Consider the following 11732-nt stretch of genomic DNA (forward strand, 5'->3'; position numbering starts at 1 on the left):
TAATATTCTTTTATACTCGCTTCATCGGTGACGAAAACCATTTTATTCAAAGCTATGGAGTAGCGCAAGAGAAAAACATAGATATCTTGTCCCTTTCTTTGCTGCCCTTAACGTCTTCCTCTCCCTTTCTTTCTGTCCATGTGTGTTTCTGTTGCACTGTGTCTTCGTTATGGTAAACCAACTAGCCTAGTCTTCAACATTTTATTCACTTTAAAAATTAGGGTATGCAATCATTGCGTAAACGGGAAGTGAAGGACGGTAATGTAAATGCGTTGTAAATGTCAACATGAACTGCACAGCGACCATATATAGTCGTCCTCATGCGAGCAGAGAGATTACCGTTCAACCAGGATTCCAGTTCAACGGACACTGTCCGCGCGCTATAATTCCCTGTATTTATGCAAGATGAATTAAAAGGTTTGGTTCAAAAGAAATATTCAGTTATGAATAATTAAAAACACTTTATTAACCTTTGATTTTTTTCTGAGGCGCTAAATAATTCATAGATTGAGTTGCAGCGCATGCTTTAGGATCTAAAAAGACTAAGCGAAACAGTAGACTGAAAAACTGATGTGCACGAACGATAAGTAATCATCAATAGTCTGGTAAGAGAGCAACAGTTTACAGCAGGGAATTACGTACTGGAAATGGTAAGGAAGCACATTCGTCTAAAGAAAGTGATGACCGCAAAACCAAAACGTTACCGAGAAAATTATATAGGAACGCATATTGTTCGAGCTCTCAAGTTGTGAGCAGGACCTCACTGATACTCCCATTGAACACTATGCAGCATATTACTTTTGCATCTTGTCAGTATACTCACCCGAAGGCCCGAACTTTGAGCGGAAAGAGGACACTCGAAAATAAATTAGAAGGAGCGGCGAGGAACGGGTACCCATGTATGCCCAATTGCGTAAGAGATTTCATCTAGACTCTAGCCCATAACAAAGCCAGCACGGCAAAAGTTAGTTCATTACGTACGTGCTTAGGCGCCGGATAGAGTGGGCGTTGCCGAGTGCGTGTCTGAAGCATCGACATGTGGGTGGCGGTGCTGACGTAGAGGAGCGTCGCAAAAGCTCTTGATGGGTCCATGTGAATGCCCGCATAAAGCAGGGGCTATTGTGCGAGTTCGTTTTGCGTGGCTGTGGTGTAACAGCTCAACGGGGCCTGGACACAGAAGCTTAGTGAGAGTTTTGTAAGCGCGGCGTCCATATCCATCTCGGAAAGGGAACCCCGCTTCTACAGTTGTACTTGCTAGGCATTGTTGTCTAGCAGCAATACCAGTGCGTGAGTGTCTGTCATTTTCATTGTGTTTTTGTTTCCTATTATTGGTTTGCTAGTGTCTGCTTATACGTGTATGATGCCAAATTAATGTCGGCGGTTTGTTCAGCTCTTTGCTGCGTCCCTTTCTTCTCCGCTCCACTTTATTCTTTAGCCTTGTGTCATTCTGTTGTGGCACCCCCGCTCGTATAGATACTGTTCAAACTATCAGACGGCTGAAAGCCAAGCCTTATGATGTTCAAGAGAGAAACTAGGAGGTTCAGTTGGTACGTGACAAAGTTAGGAGCGGAACAAACAGGACAAAAAAGAAGACACCGACACTAGGGCTGACAGACACCATCGATGACGTGTTCCTACCTCTATTTCGAATGTCTCTTGTGTAGACGCGAACACCGCCTCCGCAGTCAGTGTACACCCTCCCAATTTCTTCCACAATATCACTCGAGCGTCGTCTTTTAGCGTAATCAACAACCTATGATGGAGCGAGCCGGCAGACTTGGGGATAGTTGAAGCATGCCCATGGATCACACGCCACGATGCCCGCTGTCTCCTAGGCTGTTGCGAAAGCAGCGATCTCTCAGTGTCTGCTCCCACGAACTAAAAACAGAAAGCGTTCACGAGCATTATAATCTCTATAATGCCTAGGCGCTCACTGTCGAAATTACGTTAGATAGATTTTTCCCAGAGGCGATGCTACACAGCCTTTGATTTCTGCGGTAGCCAGTCTTTTCCGGTTAAGACGCCGCGAGTTTCAGTCGACTAGCGGGAAGATTTTTAAATTCAAATTTCTCAGTGATCAAGGCGTATTTCGGCGGTCGTACAAACATTAATACAACCGCAAAGAGCCGGAGAAGCAATTCATACTGAGAACAACGTGTCCCTTTAAATACCAATTACTTTTAGCTGCCACTGTCAAGAAATTCAGTCGGAAGTAGCCTCGAGATTGCGGAGAACCTGACAACTAGACGACGTCCAAAATGGAGGCTGTAGCCAGGAGCCTCCAGGGGCGACTTCTTCATCTAAATAGCATTCTGCAAAAGGGCACTTTCCCTCCACTCCGAGCGGGATTTGAACTAATGATGGCACGAAGCGCGGCGCCTCGTTTACCGACTCCTCAATCCACTCGCTTATCGCCGCAGCAACTCGCGCCAAATGTTCTATCGGTACAAGGAATGACGGCGACACATGAAAGCGAATAAATCAACCGCCTTTAAAAGTTGGCGCCGGTTAAAGTGCGCTACATGTAGCTGCGTGAACGCACATCGCATGTACAAACCCGTTCGCACAAAACGGAAAAGCATACATCGCTAGCGTCCTCGCTACCTTCCATAGCTATGCAGCCGTCTAATATACCCGAATGAGCCCTTATATAAGAAGTCTTTTGTGAATCTTGAGCGCCATGCGAGTTACACTTCATTCTCTCTAGAACGGCGCATTTGTGCCACTGCACACGAAAGTGAGAAGGCGGCAAAGACGGCCGAACGCATCGCTAAGGAACAGGTAAAAGGGCTGAATGCTTCGCCTTAGCCTTCAGTAAAAGAAGCTACGGACACTGAGAACGCTGAGAACAATGAAAAGAGTAGCGGCCAAACGCGTCGACACGTAAATAATCAAAATCGGTGAGATGCGAGCAGCTGCGGTTTGAGCTGAAAGACGAAAAGCGCCTCACGGTATCGGCTCATCGAACTTGTAAGGAGCCACAAAGGCCGAGCGCGCTTCCCAGCTCGAAGGACACAAGCGGCTAAAGGAGGCGACGCGAGGAGGAACCAAGAGTAGTGACCGGTAGCCATGGAAGAACTGTCGTTACATATTGTATGCGTTTCCTGTAGTGCATTTCAAGCTCTCAACGAGCAGGTAGACATGGGTGTTCATTTTTTGTCTGTCGCTGACCATGAGTAATCAGGTAGGAAGTTGTTAAATAGTGCTATAGATGGCAGGGCATGAATACTTCGCTCTTAGAGTGCACAGCTAAGTCAACCATATAGAGAACACTGCAATCATCCAACGATAAAATAACACTGCATGCTAATCTCTCCTAAACGCGGCATTAAAGGTGTCGCAACGTGCTTAGCCTGATTAATTGGTCGTCATTGCACCACCTTGTCGCCCGCCCTTCATTAGCCCAGCAATGAGAAATCGACTTCTCTCTCTAGTCAGAACACTGTCGAACACTAGCTTAGACGAGAGCTGTCGCCTTTCAATTCCAGCGAACCCTCAGTCTCGATTGTGTTATGTATAGTACCCTGTGGAAATGGACTTCAAACTTGAAATAGAGCGCAGAGACCTTCAGTATTCACGGAATTTCAACATTCGCACGTAACATGAGAAAGGCGGGATGTGAAACAAAGCTGTTCCGCCTGCCGATACAACGTTGCGGAAGACTCCGCGACAGAAAAGCAGGTTGTTAAGTGGTCCTTGAAAGACTTCAGCGGGAATTAGAACTGAAACAAAATGTCGGCACCTCGCCATCACGCCAGCGCTTGAATGCCGTCGCAAACACAAACGGATTTCATTGTCAGTCTGTGAAGGGCTCGTAGCCGGCTTGCCGGATCATTCCTCTGTCCAGCTTAACTCTGACGGGGATAATAGCTGAATCTCGTGAACAAAAGCTGTACGGTTTCTAAGCGCAGAACTTAGGGATAGCTTGTTAAGCCCCTTCAGTGACGTCACCCATAATATTTCAATAAACTTTGGCCGTCTCGTCGCTCGTATGTGATTTTTTTTGTTTTTTGAACTCGTCAAATTCATTGCAAGAGATACCAATGGCGTAAACGCGTCAAGCAGGAATATTTTATTCACAGATTGAGATCACAAAGAAGCAACATTGTCCCATATTTGTAGTCAAGTTCCTTGACATAAATATTACTGTAGTTATGATGGAGAACATGCACCCCCACTGAACGATACAACGGAGCGCAAATATCTGCCAGGATGACGCTTGAGAGCTTGTCTAATGGTAACAGCTACGTCGCTGTATCAATGTGGATGCAAAGGCGAATCAACTGTGAGCAGAGATAACAGATTCCCCGCAGTCCTACAATCGCGCACAAATCGCTTATTTAAGAAGGCAAGGCAAGACAGTGCGGATTTCTGGGTTGCATCGGGAAGCTACGCCCGTGCAACAGTGTCCAAGCATGGAATATTGATAAGGATCCTAGCAAAACAGCATTTCACAATACCTATTCTAAAAAGAAGCACTGGCGTAAAATCTAGCCTGTATATATTCATGAAAGGTAGGAAATTTTAACGAAGGTATAGCCGTAGCCATCAAGCTTTCTTGCGCTCTAGAGCTGGAGCCCTTTTAATGATGTGTTATGACTCGGTTTAGCGGATTTCGCTGGCAAAGCCACTCTTGTTCCTGCGGAAAGTTTCGGCGTGCTGAGTTTATGTTCCTTGAAAAATTCCGTTTGTTGTCGACTCCCTGGCATTCAATCGCCGTCCACAGAGAGCTGGAAAGGGAGCCGTTTGGCGCGATAACTTTATACCTTTTTATACTTAATTTAAGTTAGTCTCCAAGTCCAGCAGTTAGAGGTGCCTTTTTAGGGCCTTGCACCTTTCCGGTCGACAATTTCTTGGCGGTTTCGAAAATCTGGCGGAGGCGGAACCTAACTGAAAGACAGGCAGATAAGTGAGCGCGCAGCGACCGCGTTGAGTGCGGAAATGATTGAGGCGGTCGAAAAAAGCTCTGCCTCAAAGGAATCTAGTGGCATTCAGCGAGCTTCAACCGCCAGTACAAATTGTATCTCCAACAGTGCCGGAAGTCCGACACGAGTGCCTTCTGGCCAAAAAATTTTCTTTCTGATGGCCGCCCCACACTTTTATAAATGCGAAAAAGCCCATCTCTGCAATAGGGTATGAAAAAACACTTGTTAGGTCCACCGTATATAACTCTAGGAGGGTGTCCGACACCGCTTCGGGCGACGAAACTTCGAGTTACCACTTTGAGCCAGATTATAGGGGACAGTAGGAGCAACTGTTCTTCGCCCTAAAGATCGACCAGCGAAAGTGGAGCGCCCCTGAAGTGTCATTAAGGTAATTGTGCTCCTTTTCTTGGACAAAAAGCGTTCGTGTTAAAAGTTGAAAACAAGGTTATTTAAAAGACCAGAGAAAAAAAAAAGATTATTACACCTGACTGCTCTGAAATAGCGTAACAAAGCAACATTTTGTGGCAAGCTGCAAAAACGGCGGACCAGAACATGACCACGGAGGATTAGGTTGCTCCATTTTATACAAGCCTACCGCCAGCACAAGGATTCAGTTCCCGGAATCAATAGAGGGTTGAATTAGTCGAATTTAGAATACTTATCCTGTATTCGCTAAGAAAAATAAAACTTCCTAGAGTAAGATGTCTATGGCTGGCGCATGATAGGGATCACTGAAGTATTTTTTTTAGTTTTGAAGTAGTTTTTTTTTTCAGGTCTCGTGTGTTTACCAGCACTGTGCCATCACTCATACTAGTTGTAAACTCATTTAGTCTTCTTTTAATCTGTTGTGTTATCCTTGCTGACATGTTTTCCAATATCTTCTTTGCATGTGTTATTGTATATAGTAATAACCCCCCTACAATAATGCCTCATGGGCGCTGTAGGTACTTTGAATAAATAAATAAATAAATATATTATGAGTTCCCTTTGTTCTGCAGACATAGTCCGCTTGATGACGATGGCGACATCAAGACATCGCTTGCACTGTTCAAATTTCTTGCGAAAAACAGCAGAATAAACGTTTTTTAGAACCTTCGAAAGCCTTCTACACCTGCGAAAACGAGCTTTAAGCATTCGAAGAAAATTATCGCAGAAAAGATTTTATCTTTTTTTCCGAGGGGCGAAAGCTTACACTGGAAAGCTCCATAAAGTACACTGGCGAATACTTTGAGGAAATGTAATGGAAGAAAACTTTTCAGGCTTCTTCATTTCTTTGTCTCAAAACCTTCTTAGCTCTGTTCGTAACCGTTGCTCGCGTTGCATCACATTTACGCGAATGTCAGCCAAATCCTTGCTTGTGACTTCATCAGTACTAAAAGGCGAGTGAGCGGTGTACTACATGGGTACTTCCCAGACAGCTGTCACTCATAAACTATGTACTCGCTGATAATATGATTCAGGTCAACGTTACTTTATTAAACTTAGTTTTTTTTTGTCCTCCGCCAAAAATATATGACGGGGAACAATGTCCTCGTTGCACCACACATAAATACTTTAGTGCAGGCTTTGTAATTTCGACTCAAAACTGGTATTTTTGACCTAAATACTCTACCTGTGTTTCAGGAAAGCATTTCGTTAATTTTCCAAGAAAAAACATTAGTGATGAGTTTTTTACAAACGCAAACAAAATTTCGTACAAACTGTCAAAAGCTTTGCACACTCTAGTATTAAAACATCAAGACTTGTGAAGTGAACACCCTTCGGATCGTGGAATCATTTTGTATTTGAAGATGCACATCCTCGCATCTTCTATTTTTTCCATAGTTTCATTTTTCCAGCTAAGGATTTTGATATGGCTTCCCTCCCTACAAGCATTATTCTCTATTCGTTTACAATAAAGTGCATCCAATCATCCACTGAAAGTCGCCCCTTTTGGTGTTTTGAATAATTGTGAGTTCCTGTTCTTTGTTCTTTAACGTTTTTGCGCTGTCACAAAAACTTCTCACCACTTATCCAAACGTATGCAGAAGTAGGTAGTGTGCAGAATCGATGACAAAGCACAAAAGTAAATAGTTCAGCAAGAAACGCAGAGCGCGCTTTTGCAAAGTTCAAAGTATGGCTGGATGCCCTCAGTTACTAGCATGATCTGGTCTTTCCAATATTTGCGCTTTCGCTCCCTAAGCAAGGCAGCCAACATCCGTGAAATATTGGCTGCCCTAAATAGCGACGCTACTTTCCAGTGCACGGCTTTGCATTAATATTGCTGTGGTTTCCCTGTCGGTCATGCGTACTAAAATTCCGGCAACTCGCTCTTGCTGGCTTCCCTTAAGGTCTTTTCTTTTTCCTCTGTTTATCTGCAAGTATTTTTGGTGCCTCTACAGCAACAACTTCATATCATCAAAACAATACGTTTAAATTGATAAATCATGAAATATCACGTGGCTTGCCGTAGTTGTTACACAATAACCAACATTTTTTTTAACCGGAGGTGTTCAAAGATAACCCTAGAGGACACAACAAAGCACTAAAATGAGATTTCAGTACAATTCAGAAGCGCAACTTTTGCCTTCTCAGCTTTATTAGAGGAAGAGAAGTTAACTTTTGTTTTCTAGCAGAATTTTTCTCTTGTCCCTTCAAACTGCATTATCTTCAACCCGCGAGACAACACTTTAGTCGCGGACTTTAGCAGCGCACCACAATCTAAAATCTTGTGTGTGCGACAAGAAATTATTATCCTCATTTTCTGAGGCCGGCTGCTCTTAACACTGATACACAAGCAGCGCATGTGCAATAGCCCGCCGACTACTTGAAGCACGACACTGTAGAGTAAATTTCAAAAATTTGTTTGAAACTCTATTGAAAGTAAAAGATCTAAACTAGCAGAGGAAGATATTCGCACTGTACATTTTTCCAACAAACGCGCAGCCTCCTACGCAAATAAGTAGACTCCTCTTCCAATGGAATTCACGGGCCAGGAGTAAATTTTTAAAAAATCGTGAAGACCTACAATGTGCCACCCATTACGACAATTTCCAGCTGGCAGACAACCCATGGGGCAGCTAGGTGGACGTTAACTTTTTTGTCTTTTCAAGCTTGGTAGCCCCTTTCAAAGGCTGTTCGGATGCATCTAGCTTCCACGCTAAAGAAAAAAGATCTGCGCGTCTGCAAAGTAGACCGTTCTTATTCTGACATGGTTGTGTGTGGATTGATGCTGTTAGTTACAAAGTTCTCAGCGAATGAATGCATTTTATTTTATTTTTTGCACTCCGAGCTCGCCATTTAATTCACTGAGTTTCGTTCACAAAGCCGAGCCAAATCGCCCGAACTTTTCGGGCTTTTGGTATGTTCCAGAGCCACGGACAGGCAGATTCTGTCCATCCACTCGCAGGGCCATGTGTGCTTACACATGGCCCTGTGAGTGGATGGCACACAAGTCCCCAGAGACGGCGCAGCCGGGGGAAATCAGCGTTTCTAAGTCGACACGTTCCGTATCCCTCTCTATTCAATCTCCCTCCTGACCCTTCCCTCCCTTTCCCACCTCTCCACCGTTCTTTCATGCTGCCAGATTGCTCAGGAGTCAGCTGTTTTCTTTGGCGGTTACTGTGTAGGCTGCAGATTCTCCCTTTCAGTACCAGCGGACACGTATACACAAGGTTACTCAGTGCACTGCCGTACTGTTTTCTTTTTCCGTTCCGATTGAGTAGTTAGGTTCTAGAGACACTTTAATGTACTCGCTGCTATATGGAAACCCTTCCGGTACTGGAGAACATACTTATGGCAGCCAGCCATGAGGAACTTCTCGATGAGGTAATTCTGAGTATATGGGAGTCGAAAGCCAGAAGAAAAACGCTGCAGCGAGGAAGTAAGTGCTAACCGGGCACCGTCTATTTCTCTCCTTTTTTTTTCACTTTGCATTGTTCTAGCTTGTGCAGTGACTTCAATCGCTGCACTGCACTACCTTTGCCTGCAATAAAAGCACACTCAAATAACGTACTTATGAATGCAGGCACTAAACAGCGCTAAGATGAACTCAGTTACGTGCAAAAAAGTGCGTTGTTGAGCTAATTCATATTTTTAATGCGCTACCTATGGGTCCTGAAGGAGCAACGATGTGGGCATGCTAAAAGAAGATGCTCGGCATCTTCCCGCTGATGCACCAGGATCGGGTCAACCAGCGTATGTAAATAGCCTTCGTAAATAGAACCTGTAACAATATATTATTCGGTGAAGGTTTAACAGAGCACTGCAAGACAGAGGGAGGACACATGCACACGGCTGCGGCCAGCTGAGGGAATCGTTTGCATGCGGAAGATGAGAAAGTTTGCCAGGAACAAAGAATAGGGGAAAGGTGTAAAAAACAAATAAAACAGGCGAAAAAGGCACCGCACTGGAACCTTGCTCGTCAAGATGGAGCATCTTTTCTTTTCTTTTTTTGCGAAAACACAAGCATGAAAAACGGTTTCTTCTTTCAGGTCCCAAAAGTGAGACACGTGACAGGTAACGTTCCAATCATGCGCTCTAGGGTACGTTGATTTCTAAGCACGTGTAACTCGCTCCCGTGTCTACAGGGTAAAAGCATGCGCACCTGATTTGGGCGATTCCTCTCCCGGTTTCACGCACTTTATTTATTTCTAGCAGTTCCCCAACTCCCTTCGCTCCCTGTTCACGCAAAATTTCTTTCCTTGCTTTTGTTTTGCTCTCCCTGCCACATCATTCCCCGCCAAGGAGCAACACATCGTGCAGAGCGACCGCAGCATCCGCGAAGCGGCACGTGCGACAGATTTTCAGCAAGCCATACCCTGTACCTTTCATCGATCAAGTTCGTTCTGAACGGGGGTAATGGACTGTGAGCGATGGTTCCACGCTGGTAAGAACGCATGATATATGGTACATATACTTCTTGCACGCTGCCGGCAAAGAAACAAACGAAACAAGTCCAGGCGTTGTTCTTCTACACGCGTATGGCGCCGTGAGCTGGGGAACTTTCTCCAGTACACAGCGGTCAGTATTTTTCGGGAAGAGGACGCTGGTCGCATTTTTGCAGCAAAGGCAGCTCGTTTGCGGAAGGAAAAATAGGACGAAGGAGCCACATATAAAAGGAAGGAACCGGCACCTGGTATTATTTTCCTTCTTTGCCCCTGTTCTCTTTTACATCTTTTTGAGCATCCGTTAAATTACGAGCCCACTAGCCCAAAACAAAATATTAATAGTCTTACTCGCACGACCATCCCAAAACTGGCTATCCTCGTTAAAACCTGGATACAAAAGCTGCAACCAGAGGGCGCCACGACCGAAGAAAAAAGTAAGCATAAAGTACAGCATATGTAATGGAGGAAAAGAGTTAGGCAACGAAAGTTTTCAGGAACCTATGTTCCTGAAAACATAGGTGAAAACACTCTGGAAACAACGCGCAGCAGCAAATTTCGTAGCGTCCTAGTGAACTTAGAGCTTTTGGCAAAATAACAGAGCAGCACCTTGAGACGAAGTTAATGGTTAAAAACACTCGAGAAGATACTGCCAGCATGGTGACTAAAGTCTAGTACAATGATGAAAAAAAAATAAAAATATCGAATGAATTGTTTAAATCAAGCGCTTTTTTTAGGACATAATAGTATTGCAGCGACGTCCAGTATTTAATAACAGTGGCTGCAGTCACGTGAAACTATGTAGAACATCACGGTTAAGCAAAAAATATCTCAGACAACTTCCTGGGAGAGCCTCGAATTTTGGAGACTGAATATATCCCAGGGGTAGCACGGCTGAGGTACCCCGTTTGCGAAAAGTAACCGAGCCGCAGGTTTTTGCTTCTCAACCGTATGACTGAGCCTTTACGGCACCCTTAAAGACCGAAAGTTGTCAGAACATGAGAGCAAGGGTTCACCTTATTTTACACCGATTCCGAGCTTAAAGGCTCTGTAAGTGCTTCGCTACGCGGCTGAGAAAAGAACCACCGTTGCCCGGTCATTTATGGCAGAGATGGTACAAGAAAGTTAGGGCATTAGCTGGCAAAGAGCTTGGTTACTCAGTAGGTGAAAAAATAATTCGTGCTTTAAGTAGAATGAAAGTAAGTTATCGTGTGCTCAGTATTAAGTATTAAGTATTAAGCGCTTCTTTCCTGTCGTCTCTATCTTTTTCCTGTGTACGTCTCTTTAGCGCACACCCTTTCAAATATAAGTATGAAGGGGGGAAAGCCAGTCATTAAAATGCTTGCATCTTTATGATGATTTGCTGGTGGGTTAAAAGCCACGCTTCCCTTGTTAACATCATACTGGTCAATTCAAACGTTAATTTTCTTTAGTTTCTGTTCTCGACCATGGAAGCTCCATCCAGATCACTGCACGAAATTTTATACACAACGCAGTGTGCATCCGGTCTGCGGTTCGGAGTCGGTTGCAATACGCTTAATGTAGGTGCCCCATCATTATTGCTTTGATTTATGGGGTTTCACATCCCAAAGCCACTCCGACTATGAGGAACGCCGTAGTCGAGGGATCCGAATAATTTTGACCAGCTAGAGTTTTTTTAACGTGCAAGGACATCCAACTGAACACGGGCATTTCGCCTCCATCGAAATGCGACCGCCGCGGCCGGGATCGAACCTACGTCTTTCGAGTCAGCAGCCTAACACCATAAGCACACCATAACCGCGGCGGCCGCCTGATCATTATCATCGTTCCAATGCAGCCCTTATGGTAAATTTCTGCGTGCGTGTAAGTGCGCGCGTGTGCATCCATGTGCATGCATGTGTGTGTGCGCGTCTGTGTGTGCATGCATGTGTGTACCGGCGTGTGTGTTCGTGTATGTGTG

Source organism: Amblyomma mixtum, chromosome 6, assembly GCF_055824585.1.
Source record: "Amblyomma mixtum isolate Tamu chromosome 6, ASM5582458v1, whole genome shotgun sequence".
Lineage (NCBI taxonomy): Eukaryota > Metazoa > Arthropoda > Arachnida > Ixodida > Ixodidae > Amblyomma > Amblyomma mixtum.